The sequence below is a fragment of the Schistocerca americana genome, chromosome 1 (genome assembly GCF_021461395.2).
Source record: "Schistocerca americana isolate TAMUIC-IGC-003095 chromosome 1, iqSchAmer2.1, whole genome shotgun sequence".
NCBI lineage: Eukaryota > Metazoa > Arthropoda > Insecta > Orthoptera > Acrididae > Schistocerca > Schistocerca americana.
The window spans coordinates 477,398,708-477,416,735 of record NC_060119.1 but is presented as its reverse complement, the minus strand read 5'-3'; the positions used below and the strand labels follow the sequence as shown (position 1 = coordinate 477,416,735).

General features: G+C 40.4%; 1 protein-coding gene across 1 annotated transcript in view; it reads right to left on the bottom strand.

The window, feature by feature from the left end:
* Nucleotides 1–18,028, bottom strand: part of LOC124564982 (ionotropic receptor 93a) — a 308,796-nt gene that overhangs the window by 86,391 nt on the left and 204,377 nt on the right. The gene's annotated exons all lie outside the window — the stretch shown is intronic.

The following is an 18,028-nucleotide window of genomic DNA, read 5'->3' as shown; positions in this document are numbered from 1 at the left end:
CTGTTCCTCACCATGGCTCCACACAACGAAGGTATCATAATTGTATCTGTACCACACCTTAGGTTTACATGGTGCCAAGTCCTGCGCCTGTGCTTCAATATGTTCTATGAAGACTGGACTAATAGGACTAAACATGGCGATGCCTTCCAGCTGTTCGTAAAAGTTGCCATTCAATGTGAAGTACCTTTTGGTAAGACATTCATGAAAGAGCTTTATGATGTCTTGCGGGAAAACAGAACCAGTGTGCTCCAGAGAGTCACTCAGTGGCACTTTTATAAACAACAAAACAACATTAGACATGACCAGGACATCATTTGGTGCAAGTTTTAGTTTCTTCAGCTTTCAAGAAAATGTCTTGAGTCCTTTATGTGTGTGTCAGTCTTTCCCATGCACAGCTGGAGCAGAGAGGCCAAGTGTTTTGCCACTTTATATGTCAGTGAGCCAGGAGTGCTAACAATCAGTCTTAGTGGAATGTTATTTTTGTGGATCTTAGGTAATCCATACAGCCAATGTGGTAGGGTTTCTGTGTTGCACAGGTTCCTCTGTATGTCTTCTGGCAGAGAAGACACCTTCATTAACCGATTCATATTCCATGTGATACGCTGCATCAGATCCGTGCTTAGTTTTTGGTATGTCATCAGACCTAATAGAACCAGGATCTTCTGCTCATAATCTTCAGTCTTCATTACGATTGTTGCATTTCCATTATCGGCAGGCAGTATCAATATACTCTTGTCAGCATTACGATTCTTAATAGCTTATATCTCTTCTTTCTTTAGGTTCCAAGCTGGTGGCTTTGCTCGGTGCAGTATCCTAACTGTTTCAGTGCATATTTCCTTTGCTCTTTCACAAGGAATGGTCTGAATGGCCGTTTTGGTATTAGCAATGATGTCCTCCACAGGTATAGTTGTCGGGATGGTAGTGAAATTTCCTCCTTTTTGAAGGACAGACACTTTCACTTCAGTCAATTGTCATTCAGAGGGGTTGACCACTGTGCATGACATGTCAGAAATCACTTTGTCAGTCTGCTTTTGGCACCTTGCAAAGTTTTTCTTCTGTCACTCCGTGCAGTGCCCAAATTCATTATGCATGCTCCTGTGAGTGATGCTGTCAATCTTGTCTCAGTTGTCTCAATGCATTCTGCTACTTAGTTGAAGGAAAAAGTCCAAAAGTTCCTCATCTGTTCTTGCCAAGTCTTTCCATGTTGCATGAATTAGCTCATGAAGAAAAGCTTGTTCCATTCTGTCATAGATATGATGCGCTCTTGTGGTGGTGAATAGGCCCTTACATTTCAAGAACTTCAATATAACATCTTCATCCTGGCACCGTGACAGAAAGGTGAAAGAGGTCATCAATCACACTTTCTTCTTCCATCATTGGTCAAGACATTGGTACAATCTGTAAATCTCCTCCCCACAGAGGTGTAACACAAAATAGTTCAGGCTTTCATGCCCACATGTTGACAAACTGGCTGTTGGCTTTTGTCTCAGGTTCTTCGGCCAACATTTGTCTGATGATTTTTCTGATGTTTTTCCAGCATGAGTGGCTGGCATTTTCAGAGTTTCATCCTCCATTGCCAGTGGTGGGCTGGAGCCAAGCTCATGGCCATAGACTATGTGTACCTGACACACCAACATCCAAGGGCTTCTCTGTAGTCTTTTCTGACACACTTCTCTTGCTGCCTGCAACAATCATTCAATGCAGCATGGGAAGCCAGGATCCATTTGCCTTGAGGATTTCTTCTTTCTTGTTGAAGTTCTTCTCACGTTTGTGTATTTCTATAGCTTCTTTGAACAAATGGGTGTGAGAAGAAGACTAAAGGTAAAGTGTAGAAGCAGAATTATGTATAATTCATGGAAAAGGTACCACAGATTGTAACAACTAAGAAACACAGGAAATCACCTATCAGATTAATGAACAGTAGAGAAACAAATGCAATTTATACAGGTTTATCTTCATAGGTGGGAGAACAAAAAAAAACTTTTTACTTTCTTTACTCATTGTATGAACTAGTAATTTTGTAATACTGAGGTTCAAGTGAGAAATTATGTTGTGCCAAGACTTATTAATGATTATTTATTACACTTAACTGTTTTAAGCTAGATTTCTGGTGTACTCTGAAAGCTGAGAACTAATAATTCTTATAGTGATTATATAAAGATTAATTCTCTGTTGAACTTTACTTAGTAAATATTATAATCTACAGGGGGTGGACAAGGATAAGGAAACATCAAAAACACAATACATTACCATGCCTAATACAGTTTAGAAACACTATTGGCGGTAAAAACAGCTTCCACTCATCTCAGAATGGATAAATGCAGGTCCTGTATGGTTTTCAAGCAAATCTTATACCATTCTTCCTACAAAAAGTGGAAAGTTCAGGTAACGATGATGGAGATGAATAGCAATAATGCATCCTTCTCTCTCAATAACATTAAGAACTGGTGACTTTTGTGACCAATAAAGGTGAGACAATTCACCCTCATACTCACAAAATCAGTTCTGGACAATACTGGCTGTGTGAATGAGGGCCATGTCATCTTGGAACACAGCATCACCATGGGATGGACCTGATCAAACAAAATGGTTGTGTCTTCGGCAGTAATGTGACCTTGCAGAGTAACCACTGGACCCATGGAATGCCATGATATGGCTGTCCAAATCATCACTGAGCTCCTGCCTTGCTTCACTCTTGGCAGCAAGCAGTCTACATCATAGGTTCGCAATGGTGTTCACAAGACATAAACTCAGCCAAAAGTTGAAACAGTGTGAAACAAGACTTATCTGAGCAAATTAGTTTTTACATTGCTTCTTAGTGTAGATTTTATGGCTTTATTGCCAAGTTTTCCTGTTATGGGGATTTGCATCATTGATTTGTGGTTTTGGATTTACACCTTGCCCTACAATTCCAAAATTATGGGGCTCCCTTCATGTTGTGTTCATTCTGGCAGGGTTCACAAGTGCAATCTCTAGTTTTGCAATCACTTTTGCAGCTATCATCCACTTATTTTTCAATACAATCCTCTTCAATAACCGTTTGCCATGATCACTCAACACACACTTTCATCTACATTTTGGCATAGTGGGTGATGTTTTTTCACTTCCTCTATACGCAGTATAAAGCAATTCAGTGCCTCTTGAAACGCCAATCACTTCATTACCTTTGTTGTGAAAGTACCCACCATATGAGTATCAACAATTTGCCCATGTTTGAATTCGCTTAGCTCTGACATAATGCAATCACAACTATGCAGAACGCTGTTCTGAACAATGACTCACACTCGCAACATATTGAGGGAATGGCAAAGGTGTCATTTATAATCAAATACAACTGTGCCACCTGCAAGTTTGGCTGGCATTTGCATTTATTTTCAAGCATGCATTTCATGTGCTGATGGCCTTGCCACAGTGGTAACACCAGGTCTTGTCAGATCACCAAAGTTAAGTGCTGTTGGGCTGGGCCAGCACTTGGATGGGAGACCATCCAGTCTGCCAAGTGCTTTTGGCAAACAGGATGCATTCAGCCCTTGTGAGGCAAACTGAGGAGCTATTTGAATGAAAAGTGGTGGCTCCAGTCTAGTAAATTGATGTACGACTGGGAGAGCAGTGTGCTCACCACATGCCCCTCCATATCTGCATCCAGTGACACCTATGGGCTGAGGATGACATGGAGGCTGGTCAGTACCATTGGGCCTTCATGGCATGTCCAGCCAGAGTTTAGTTTATGCATTTCTTGTGGTTCTTCCACATTTTTGTCCAACCACTGTACTTGTGATAAAATTGATGTCTTCCTAGAAATGTGTAATGCTTTATACATTCTTATATCTTATGCTGAGAAGTAAGATTTGCAATTCAGAATTCTCTACTGATTATGCAATGTCATGGTTTGTAGTAAGGATAATAAATAGTTTATTAATTTTCATTATGTGAAAAAGTGATTAGTTGCACTGATTAGTTTGGTAACTACACAATTCAATGATTAATGTTACAAAATATTGATCATATGTTGATTTAATTATTATTTATGTTATGTGATAGATAGTTGTAGGGAATCATTGCACTATGGACAAATATGCTGTTATGCTAACCTTTTTACTATACGGGCCATGCAGTAACCAACAGAGGATTATGTCAAAAATATGCCAGTTAACTTCTTTATTCTGCTATGCAATGATTAATGCTAGGGAATTCGATGCATATAATGATTTAACGATTTGAGATTTGTGCTATAATTCACATTTGGGTAGGATATGGTCTGAATTATTTTGTTTTCATTAAAGATTAACATTATGATGATTTAATGACTTAAAACAACATTGGAATTTTGGTTTGATTTTAAACTGAAATACTTTGTATTTGATCAGTCAATTTTGCTTTAATACAGAAGGTACATTTTTGAATAAACCCTCTGAAGGACAATACACTTTGTTAAGTCCAGTGACATCCACAGGTCAGGGGCTGTTGTAGTGCTGTTTCCAAAACTCATTTTCTGTGCAAGGTCCTCTTCTATTCTATCAACTGGTCAAAATTATTTCCTACTATCATTGCTATATATTCTCCATTCATTAGAGTTTATGAGTAGATTATTTTGCAATAGTTTATTTCAATGTAAGTTCACAATGATAAAAACCATTATAAATACTATACTTAACTAGTGAAATACTAATCTGTATTATCTGCTGTATGTTTGGTTTCTTAATTCTTAAATTTCTAGGTAATACTATTGCATATGATTATGTTCTGTGTGGCTAGGTAATTCTATTAGTGTTGTTGCGCCTCAAACGAGTACACACATGGATTTGGGAAATCCTCATAAATCTCACGCAGCTATTGCTAGAAGACAGTAGTTCAGTGACCAAGTGGTATATTGGATGGCAGCCATAGGTGAGGTTGATATTTTACAAACAATTCTGTGAGCCAGGTTTACAACACCACTCACAGGCTACAAATTATGGCCCGGTGAGCACTGTGTATAAATGTGAAGTAATCATGGCAGCACAGGGCACTGATGTGCTGTGAAGAATCCATACATTGCTGTTACACCAGTGCCTAAGGACCTTTGTGTCGGCCAAAGTGTACTGTGGAAAGCTGATGTTGTCATTATCAAAGAGCTTCACTTCCCCCCTCGAGAGGAGCTACACCAGAGGCATAGGTAAAAGACATATAAATAAGTGAACCCAGAGGCTCAAAGCAGGCAGTCATTTCACCATTTTGTCCATGTCTATAAGTGGATAAAATGGCAATTATTTAAGTTTGAGACCAACAACAATGACCTTTTGGTGATGAATATGGGTGGCCAACCAGCTTGCTGAAGCTACCTCGATCCTCTGCTGTGCTGCACAGATGCCTCAATGGTGTGGCGGGATGCATCTCACCTTGCAGCTACACCAGCACAAGGAGTCAGAGGGCTGTTAGCCTCTGCTCTCTGGGTGGCATATCCAGTGGTCTGCAAGTTGTTGTCCGCAAGGATAGGGAAAGGGCATGAAGCTGTATCCTCCAGGATGCACAGCTGTCTGCGGGCACTGAGTGAGCTGCCCTGGGCTGACAGCTAGAGCTGCTAAGGCTCACTACAATGGCAGCATCTGACTGCTTTCCTTCAGTTCTGTACATGGGGTCCACAAGCTATGGTTGAGGGATCATTCAGTCATGTTCCAGGCCACGGGCACAGTTAACGCACACAGTGGCCACTTAGCCATGACACGAGTGGATTGCTATGTCTGCAAGAATGGGCAAGCAGATGCCAATGCTGCAGATTCCAGAATTCGCATTGGTGCTAACACACGGTGCCCGGTGCCAAGTGCATGGTACATGGTGCCATTGCTGACTTCAGCTGAAGGCTCACTTTGTATCTTAAATGTAATCAAGCCAATGACACAATTGCCTGTGTTTCTCTGCACACTTCAGCATGAGTCTTTCCTCTCTCCCAAACAAACCATACCTCTCAGTCATTCTGACATATTACAACCCCTAAGCTTGAGGAGCTGTAACAGTATTATTAGTATCTGGTATTTGTAGTTTATCTAATAAAGTGTTTTATAACCTTACAATTCAGAGATTTATGCTTAACTAACTATATTCTTTGTAAACAACCAGTAAAAAAGTGAAGTTTTATGTCATGAATGCCCAGGGGCCCCAAATAGCAGGTTCAGCCACATAATTGGAAAGTTTTTCCTATCCTTCACGCCTTTAGGCATCTTTTCCTTGGGAAGTATGAGAGCTGTGTGTGTAAGAGTATCTGTTAAGTGTAGATGGCTGTAATACATGTGTGTGTGTGTGTGTGTGTGTGTGTGTGTGTGTGTGTGTGTTTGTGTGAGTGTGGGTAATACAATGCTGTCACATAGCCTACTCCTCTTGAAGAGCACCAAGGGGGCTGCCAAGTACAATGTCTCTATCTATTTGACAGATCACCATCAACAATGTCTCACGTCCTCACTTCATGAGACAACAAGGAGAGGTTTGGAATTGAATCCAGACCATTGGCACAAAGTCTGGTGATTGGGGACTTGATGCCACCATCCCTTCTGCCCCCCACATCATAAAGGCAAAGGGAAAATTATCAACAGCATGTGGCATACCTGGACGGTCACCTATCCAACAACTAGTCATGCCTGATGGTGTTTAACTTCAGTGATCTGACAGGAACCAGTGTACCCTCCTCAGTAGAGCCATTGACAAACAACCAGTAATAGTAATTTTACAGGTTTTGAAAGTAAAATGATCAGACTTTGGCTTAAGAAATTGCAGATCTATGATCTGTTCTTCATTAGTCTATAGTCAGGACTTAATTATGAATACTTCAAGTGTAGACTACACCACATTAAAGTTATGGTTATAAGTTGCAATAATTTGGTTATTCTACAGATATATTGTGTTTAACTGATTAATATGTCTCTGAACTATAAGGAGGATTACAATCTGTGAAATAATTTTGTGAAAATTAAGTAGTAGAAAAGTTCAGTATGTTAATGTGAACTGGATAATTGGAATGATACCACAATAATGTGACTCATACAAAACTTACACAACACTAGAAATTTTATATATGCACAGTGTGTGACAATACTGCAAACCCACCACTGTCAGGATAAATGTAACTATAGTAGGTGAAGGTGGGTCAGCAACAAAACTGAGGAAGTGAACCATGGAAGAGAGAATGAAACTCAATGTTGAAGTCGATATATGGAGGAGCAGAGAATCCAAAACTGCTTGGAGACAGGCATGGAGTTGTACAAAAAATGCAACCAATGTAAATGACTGAAAACTAGAAAGTGGAAACAGAACATGGTGAAAGGCAAAGACCAGGTGTGAAGCAGTTGAAATCAGTGTAATAACTGATGTGCCCTGATCTATAGCTGTTGACAGGCAAACACATGTGTCAATGATACTGCCCATACAGTGCTTCATGCATGCCAACTGTGACAGCTTGCTACGCTGTTCTCTCTCAAAATTGGCAGCAGCTCACCTGCATCCTTATCAATACCCACTCATGGAGTTACTGAATCTATCTCCCCTTAAAAAGTAATGGATAGTCACAAATGGCCAAGTTTGTGTATTGACCCCTGTCGCAAAATCTGAGAGGGTAAGCAATTTGCCAGCAGTGGATCTACTGCTGAAGTAGACAACACTGAAGACTGGCATAACAGCAGGTCTGCCTGCATTGATGGGGGTAAGGACTCATCCATGGGCTCTGCAGTGGGAGTCAGGGGAGCATTTGCTGCTGACATCCTATTCTTTGGGAGAAAGTAGGACAGTGGAGGGGGCAGCGGCACATTGCCACAGTTGGCAGCCTCGTACTGGGAAAATTCTGCAACCAATCCCTTCACCTTTCTGCTGTGAAAACAGCAAAGTTGCAGATCCAACAGAGTGTGAATGCAACTGATTGTAATGATGAATCAACTGTTCTCAATCGACATCCACCACAAACAGATATTAATCTTTGTGGGTCACCACGACATCCATTTCCATGCCTGCTGCCAGCCACAGAACCATGCCTGCTGCCAGCCAAAAGACTGGATCCAAATGGTAGACCACAGGGAATACTCTTCTGAATGCCAAAAACTTCAAACTCTCATGTCATTAACTGCCAATCATTATCAGATACGAGTGTCTGTGGGGAGCCCTAAATAGTGAAAATGATAGGTATCAAGAATACAGTAAAGTCAATGTTGTGGAAAGCATTTTGGCAACATACAGAAAATTCGATAATGCATCCACAACCAGAAACCACACGCTTCCCAAGAAAGGGCTCTCCCCATTGTCCCGAGGGTTCTCTGTGACTAGCCAAGGGAAAACTGATGTGGCACATCCTGGTTCTGTGCAGAGGCTGCAAAAGCCCATGTAAGGTGTTCAATACTGTAATCAATAGCCAGCTAATTGATGTGATACCATTATGAAGCCTTCACATATGCTACACGGACACTGAAGCTGAAAGTGTGTGTGTCTGAAAGAGTGTCCGGATTGCCAAAATGATTTTTCAAAAAATGGGTCAGTGACCATGGCAACCATGACCTGCTGCACTGTCGCTGGAAAATTGAGCAATGTGAAAATTAGTCTCTCCTGTCTTTCAAAATCCAGATCTGGTCCCACTGGCAACTGCAATAGTACATCCACATTAGCATGCTGGGCAGTCAAAAGATAACCAGTATCATAGCAATAATTACTGAGAAGCAGTGCACACCTCTGCAATTGGTGGGTAATCCTATCTGGTATCATGGAACAAGGGCCAAATAAGGGAACCAGCAGTTGGTGGTCACTGATATGTAGGAACTTTGCACCACACAAGAAAGTGTGAAACTTCTAAATGCCAAAAATGATAATCAGTCCCTCCTTTTCCACCAGTGAATACTTATGTAAGCGATAGGCTGTTCTGTGCCACCTCACTTCTGATGTGACAAGACTGTACCTATGCCATATTAGGATCCACTGCCAGACAGAGCTAATGGTTTACCTGGCATAAAGGAAGCCTAACAGGGACTGGAGCACAAAAACAGTTTGAAGAACAGAAAAGTCAGTTGACAGCCTGCAGATAATATAAATTAGATTCCATTTCTGGTGAAGCCACTTAAGAGGATGGAAGATGTGCAAGGCCTGGGAGATGAACTTAGTATAATAAGAAATCTTGCCCAAAAAGGAGTGGAGATCCTTCAAGTTCTTGGGTATGAGTACATTGACAATGGCTTTGACATGTTCACCTTCTTTGCTAAACACATGACCCAAAAAATGCACCATTGGGAAAAAAACTAGTTTGTAGTAAAGGTCATTCTCAAGAAGATGTTTGAAAACTTCCTCCAGCTTTTGTAAGTGCTCTTCTAGCATGGAGCCTATGAACCAGATGCCATCAAGGAATGCAATATTTACTATAAGACACAATTTGACCCAGTGGCCGTTGCAACTCCGGGTAACCCATGAGCCTGTATGTGTCAAAGTTAACGTGGCTAACCATCACTCATGTGTCTACATGAAACTCAATTGCTTACCCATCTATGGCCAACATTAAAAAAATATGCTGCAGTGAAGCTCTGTGGGGGACCAATGTATCTAGGAAAGTACATCACTTGCCTCTGTTGTAAGTTCATGGGATTCAGAAATCTGGGCACCACTGGCAAGAAAGGGTTGACCAAGGCCAGTGACCTAGTTTGGACCTCAGGGTCAGATGATAACTGAATAATCATATCCTAATTATCCAGTTCGCATTTGGGGTAGTATGTAGTGGTCACTCAAACTGACACTTGCATAAGAGATCTTTCAGATTGGCAACCCAGACCAGATATGACTACCGAGGGTGCTGGTTTAACTGCACTGTGCCACCACCACTACAATTTGATGACCAAATACTGTGTTAGCAACTGACAAGAGTTCCTCAATGTTAAATGTCTCAAGCTGTGTGGAGGGCTTCGAATTTTGTACAACTTTGTACAACCCTCCACTGATGGACAATAAGAAGGTGGCCTTATCATCTGAATCAATGATATGCCTTACCTGGAAGTGCAGCCAAGAACTGGCACAGATATTTCTTCCACCTTACCACAGACTTGTCAAACATAGTGAATGGTTGTTGGGGTCATGGGGTACGGCTTCCTTGCAAGCACATGGTCTACCACCAGCAAGGCATGAATATGAAGCAATTTCGCTATCTGTTTGAGCAGTTCTTGCATCTGCTCCTTCTGCAGATTTTGATGTTGCTCCTGTAGGTTCAACTGCTCCTTCAGCCAGTGCAAAAATGATGGGTCTATGGTGCCACAAATTAATGTTATGAAAAAAGAAAAGCATCAGATGTGTAAGAACATCTTATGTTACCATTTTTGCATCTGCACAGGGCATCACAATACTGTGAAACCATCACTGTTGGCACAAATGTAACTACACTAGTTGATGGTGGGTCAATAAAAAAACTTGGGAGCTGAAACCTAAAAGAGAGAGTAAAATTTGATGTGTGTCAGTCTAGAGGGGTGCAGAGAGTCTGAAAACCACTTACAGAATGAGCATGGAGATAAACACAAAATGCAACCAGTGTGAACAACTGAACACTAGTGTGTGGAAACAGAGCATGGTGCAAAACAAAGGCCAGGTCTGAAGTAGTTTGGAAAAGAAAAGAACCAACTGGCCATAGCCTATTGCCACCAACAGGTGAATGCCTGGGGCAATGGTTCTCCATATACAATGCTTTGTACGTGGCATATGTGACAGCTTCCCACACTACTCTCCAATGAGGCCCATGTTAGCTCCATATCAATACCTGCTGGCAGAGATACAAACATAAATACTGCAAGGAAAGTCCTGGCAGTATGTAAATAATTTAGGAATAAAGGTAACCACTCATTGAACAGCACAACCACTGAGCCACTGACAGGCCCACAAAAAATACCTTGCAGAAGAAATCCTTTGATGATCTACAGTATATGTACATCCATGCCAAAACGTTATCTTCATCATGTGCCACACACCACCAGCTCCCATACACATATGTCATATGCTTAGCCCATGCAACTGCCACCTCTCCCTACTGCATTCTTTCCCTGCAGATACTCACCCCAACCAGATCCTGGTATTGTGTGTCCAGCTGGAACAATGTGTGTGTGTGTGTGTGTGTGTGTGTGTGTGTGTGTGTGTGCGCGTGTGTGTGTGCGCGCGCACGTACACGCCACATTTCTTAACTATTGATCCCTCCAACCAATGCTGTTGTAACGGCAACACTGAATCTTGCCTCTCCCATTTCATACCACCATCCAACCATGAACTTCTGCCCTTCCCAACTGTCCACAGCCAGGTTACATTACAGGAAATATTTACTCCAACTTGTCCTCATCATCCTTCCATTCCAAAGAACAAAGTCTCCTCTTCAGGAACCTGACCCTGATTTAATCATTATTCCTGCATTCAAAAGTTCCATCAGAAGCCTTCTGCCAGATGTTTGACTGTTCCATCTAGAAGCTCCCAAAAGCTCAACATATTCTTCAATTTCTACTGCAATCCTTAGATCCACACATGATTCTCTCCCATCTGCCCTTTCCCCTCCTCACTCCCATGACCCCTTGCCACTCCACACACACACCAGCTACATGCTTCCCAAAATCCACAAACCCAACAATCCTGGACACTCCTTTGTAGCTAATTATTGTGCTTCCACTTTACCACTTCCACATCAGAGAATCACCCATGGTTGGCATAGCTGCAGTGACAAGAATTCACTTGCCCTGTATACTGCAGCTCTCACAAAGGCCTTCACAGACAGAACTACTCCCCCCCCCCTCAGCCCCTGAAACCTAGTTCGTAAAACATTTCCCATGTTGCATCATCACACATCCCTAATCCTCCCACCACCCTCAAAAATCAGCTGCAAATGAATGACCCCTTTGTCACCCAGTACCACCTCAGACTGTAGCAACTGTTCTCGATTATCTATCATCATGTGTGGAAATGAAGGACATTCTATCAATAATCATTCCCATGCCTCCTGAAGTGGTATTTGGTTACCCACCCAGCAGCCTAGTTCATCTCTATGCCACTCCCATTTACAAGCCCTTGCTACATGGGTCATATTCCTGTGGAAGACACAGATGCAAGGCCTGCCTGATTCACCCACACTGGTCTTGTCAAAGGCTTATTTTTTTCCGTCAAAGGCTGCACTGCATGTGAAAACAGCCACATCGTATACCAGCTGTGCTGCAATTTCTACACAGCATTTTATGTGAATGTGAACACCAACCAGTTGTCTATCAGAATGAATAGACACCATCAAACTGTGGCCATGAGAGCTGACTACCCAGTGGCCAATATGCTGTTCATCACAACATGCTCAAGTTCAAACGTTGCTTCACAACCCATTCCATCTGGATCTTTCCTTCTAGTACCAGCTTTTCTGAACTATGTTGATGGGAGTTATCCTTGCAACACATCCTTCACCCCCATAATTCCCCTGGTATCAGTCTCCACTAACCCAAGGTCCTAACACCTTCTACTGAACAGTTTCCCTTTCCACTGTCCTGTCACCCCTATTAATCTGCACCTCTACATCACCTTCATTGTACACTAAACCTCACCAGTTCTGGTGCCTGTATGCCACATGCCTGGCTCGTGCATCTGCTGCCCCTGCCTCCTGTATTCCTCCTTTTGGGTTTCTTTTCAAATAATTGTGTTGTGACCAGAAAAATTATTTTTATAGTGTAAGAAATTGCCCACCCAGAATCCTAGTTCATCCCTATGCCACTCCCACTTACAGCCCCTTGCTACATGGATGGTATCCCTGTTGAAGACACAGGTGCAAGACCTACCTGAGTCACCCACACCATTCCTGTCACAGGCTTATTTTGTTCCATCAAAGGCAGCACCACCAGTGAAAGCAGCCATGTCATATACCAGCTCTGCTGCAAGTTTTTCACAGCATTTTATGTAGAAGACCATATTTGTCATTTCTACTGCCATGTTGTAGTAATAAAGTTAATAACTGATAATTAATCTTTTGAAAGAACATGGAAGTTGTATACATGCAGACTGAAATGATGAATGAAAATTTGTACCATGGTTGGGATTTGAACCCAGGTCTCCTCCTTTTTGAGACTTGAAAAGGTCTCTGGAACCATGTAGTTTACCTGAATATGAGAGTTACTAATGCTTCATTCCACATTTTTGTAAAAGACCATTAATAATTATTTTCATGTGCAAGATTGCTCAAGTAATACAGCAAAAATGTTGAAAAAAGTATTTCACTTATTTTATTTTATTTATTGAAAAAAAATGTGTACTCAGGATTACTTTGAAATGATGTTTTGGGGATTCTTTTGGATGATGATGATGGTGTTAGAGCTCCTCAAGGAGTGATTACACTGATTATTTTAATGATAATGATGATGATGATGCATTACTGACTGATAATTCGGTATTAGGGATGATTGTCATGCAGTGTGATGACCATGCAAGGAACACTGTATAATGGAGTGAGTAAATCATGTTCCGTAATTATGTGGACTGGGTTAATGGTAAAGCTTGGCTAATTTAGTGCAAGTAATTAATGGTATAACCTGTGACAAGAGAAAGCTGAAATATAACATTTTTGACAAGTGGGTTTTGTGAATGAGAGTGGGTAGCAAAGCTTAGATTGGACTGAAAAATATATCTTGAATTAAGATACAGGAATGGTGAAATAAAAATTTAATTCTAATTAACTAGCTAATTAGTGAAAATGAACTGCTATAATTACTATCTGTAGTAAGTTGTTGATGCCATTATAAGCGAAGTAGACAACAACACTACTATAGATTTGAAAGGGGGAGGGGGAGGGGGGTTGCATAATCACTGATTCCGAGGGAAGTGATTATCTAATTAACACATATCATGAAATTTTAATTAAGAAAACATATTTATTTGATTAATTAACAAAATGTAATATTTTGTGTGCAGCAGCAGTACATTATTATTTTAAGACAATGTAGGTATAACAACACTTTCTAGCCTTCTGTTATAATAATTAATCTTCAACAGTATTGAATTTTTTTGTCTTTTTCTTGTCTCTCTGATCGTGAAGATTAGCAGAGTCTAAATACTGATGAGGGGACTAAGAATTTGATATATATATTGGAAACCAAATAAAAATTTGCTGCTTAAAGGAAAATTTTGAAAGAATAATTGAAAAAAATTGGAAGGTACTCACATATGAGTGAACTTTAACTGGCTCTAATATAAACTGACCTTCAATATCCAATTCATATATTCAGTATTTAACATTCATAAATTTACATACATCCTCTTCTTGTCACCACTACTGTGCATAGAGATTGGTATGACAATACTGGTTCCAGATTGCCCCTCCTCTGCTCATGCAAATTCTTGGCACATTGTGAAGGCATAAACAGACTGGTATCATTGCCATGAATGAACGAATAAACTTTGTTATCTCAATAAGTGTGTTTAATACTTTCTAATGCACAATTGGAATACACGCTTCTGAACAATACCAATGTGGCAGAACTCATCACATGTCAACCAGCTACCACTTCTAGAAACAGACAGATGAATCTAAAGCAATTAAAAAATTGAATGTATAAACTTCATGCATGATAACTCTGGGGGCGTGTATAATGTGCCAGATCAGTTTACACTCAATTAATGAGAATAGGATAATGTTTTGTAATCAGTTTTTAAGATACGTCATTTATAATTTAAATATTTTACCAATTTACAAATGTGATTGTATTTAAAAGTAATACTGTCATTTTATATAAAACTGTTGTTTGAAATGTTCAAGAACAAAACAATATAAGGTGTAACCAGCTTAGAAATATGTATGAAGTATTAACCAAATATCTGACTCTAATAGATTGTTCAGCTTTTATTCAAGTTTCTGTGAAAAGAGTGGTGTCAAAATGAACAATATATTTTAATAAATATTGCACTGATAATGTAATTCTATCAAAATTCTGTTTATACAAAATGTGTTACTGCTTCTTGTAAAACCAAATCCTATACTTAGACTGCTGAATATTCATAATTTTAATTATAATTTTAACTAAGCACATGCTCAGACAACACCATCAAATATTGCAAAGGCTTAAAGCTCTTTATAGCTCAGTGGCAGCATCCACCATTATAGTGTAATGGAAGTTGTAGTTGGAGCCATTTAAATTTGTGTCAGCAGTACGTGGACTCATTTCTTTTCAAAAAATATGGAATTAATGTACACAGAAAATGAGCAAAAAGTTTTCTAAAGTTTTATAGTTACTGCTATGCAATTTCAACCACCCAGACAAATATGACATTTACACCTCCTAGAGTTAAGTATATTTTTCAAATTTATCTGAGTTGCATATTGCCATTCAATGTTTTACCACCTTGTGATGTTTACTGGCAACCACCTACTGCTTTCAAAATTAAATTTTTGTTTATGATCATGATTCAATAGAAATTATCAAGTAGTATTAGAAGGCCAATGGGACAGGAATGAGACTAACTTACCGGCACCAATTAGTTTGTGCAGCTCATGATGATGGCCCCATGGAAGAGTGGATTTGGAGGGGGTTCCAGAACATAGGAAAAGGAAACTGTGAGGAACAGGGTGTGGGTACAGGATGAGTGAAGTTAAGAGTCCTGGGCAGGGAGCTAGTAGAGATTGAGGTCAGTGCAATTACAGGAACAAAAGATGCACTGCAAGGACAGCTCCCATCCGTGTAGCTCAGAAAAGATGACATTGGTGGTAATGATCCAGGAAGCATGAATTGTGAAGCAACCATTGAAGTTGAGCCTATTGTGCTCAGAAGCATGTTCCGACACTGTATGGCAAGCTCTGTTCTTTGCAACAGGTCCTTAGTGGCAATCATACAGGTGGGCAGCTGATTGGTGGCTATGAACACATAAAATGCTGTGCAGAAACTGCAGCACACCTAGTATATGGCATATCTACTTTCAAAGGTGGCCTTGCTTCTGACAGGATAGGGTAAGTCTGTGACAGGATTGGAGCAGAATATGCTGGATGGTTGTACTGAACAGGTCTTTCACCTGGGCCTTCTGCAGGGATATGAGCAAGTGGCAAGGGGTAGGAGTGGGTGTGGCATAAGGAAGAACCATGATCTTGTGTGGATTGCTTGGGTGGTGGAATATCACCTTGGAAGAGGTTGGGTTGAATTCTGGGTAGGATGTTCCTCATGTCTCAGTACAATTATAAATAGCAACAGCCACGATGAAAGGTGTGGTTCAGGGAGGTATGTAGGGAGGTGGTGTTAATGGTGTTGAGTAGGGATCCAGTTACTGTTGGGGTGCGGATGGAGGATGGATGACAGGCAGTAAAGGAAGTGGTCCTCATCTTTAAATAATATGTGAGACTAGGATACTGCACTCGCATGGCATCTTCCTATACCAACCTATTTACGGACAGTCTGTAGGCAACATTCCTAGCCACTCAGACTAACTTTTTCTTATACTGTGGTTGTGTAAATCACAGTTCAACTTAAAGTTATTGGCAACAAATACCCTTTAGTAGTAAATGTACTGGAAAGAAAGTATAAGAATTCAAAGTTGTGATTATGATTATCTACCCAGTCATGCATTCACACACCATGTACTGCAAATACCACATCAGAGAAGAGTCTTTAGGGACATAGAACAAATCAAGTTATACTTTAACAGATAGTTTCACACAGAAAACTATCAGCTTTCTATACATTGACAAAGTCAAAATCTGTCTAATAGAAATATTACAAGAAAGGAGAATCCACATCCCTGATTCCAAATATTGTGATAAACTATAGAAGGAATGGCCAATAAGGTACTCTTTAACTTTGTTTTTTATTATCTGTGGATGTAGAATTTAATTTCCTGCCTTATGTCCATTCACAACCTGTTACAGGCTTTTGCACTAGAATATGCACTAATGCACTGAGCCCTAAATATAGGACTTATGGTTACTTTTAACAATGGAAGGTGCAGGTTGGAATATCAACAATATTATGATAAGGATAGATTGCTATTCACTGTAAGACATAACAAAAAGACTGTTACACACTGAGCTTTTGGCCAAAGCCTTCTTCAGAAAAGAAAAGAAAAGAAAACACACATTCACACAAGCAAGCACACATTATGCATACATGATTGCTCTCTCCAATCACTGTGGCCAAAATATGATAGTGTTGTGTCAAGAGGAAGCAGCAATCTGGAGTGGAGCAGGGGTGAGGGAGAGAGAACAGGGTATGGGTGGGGGAGAGGAGTCAGCAGTGCCTGATGGAGTCCAGACCGTGGCCAGCCAAGGCTGCCTGGTGCAACATCAGGAGGTTTTGGGGGAGGGAGGGTTGGGAGGGGGAGGAGCAATGAGTGGAAAAAAAGAGTAGCAAAGGAAGAGAAAGACTGCTGGCTTTGGCAAAGAGCAGATCACAGAGAGGGTTATCATTACTTCAGTGATGTGAATGTGAATAATTATGGCAATATTCTCATTGTGCAAAGCAATGACAACAGAATGAGATATCTTAGTGACTTTGTAGAATTATTTTGAATCAGATACATAATCATAAATTTACAATTTCTTTTTGATGAAGCAGCTATAAACTGACAAAAATATACTTAGAAAATGAGGACAATTTAGGTGGCTGATAGAACAGCAGTATGGTTGAGCCAATAATTGTGCTCACACTGTAATGCAAAAGAAATGTCAGTTCACAACAACCCCTGCAGATCTGGATAAGTGCCAATTTGACACTTGGAGCTCACAGCAGATCAGCAGTACACAGCCTGGTGCAGTGTGCAGTGTGAAATAGGATGGCCACTGACAGACGTCTTGATTTTAAAATAAGATGAGGACACATAGTCCATTATGTTTTTATTCAATTTTATTCTGAGAAAGCCGCAATTGTGTTGGTAGACTTTTTAGCATTATAACCTCATGAGCTAAGTTTTGCAACCTGATGATGAGGGCATTGTCTCTCAAAACCCTGATCCAGAAGAACTACTGCTTCTACTCATTGAATCAAGTTAGCAACTGTTCCTAAATTAGAGAAAAAATTGATTGTTTGGTTGGTAAAGACAGGCTACTTTACTGGAGATAAGT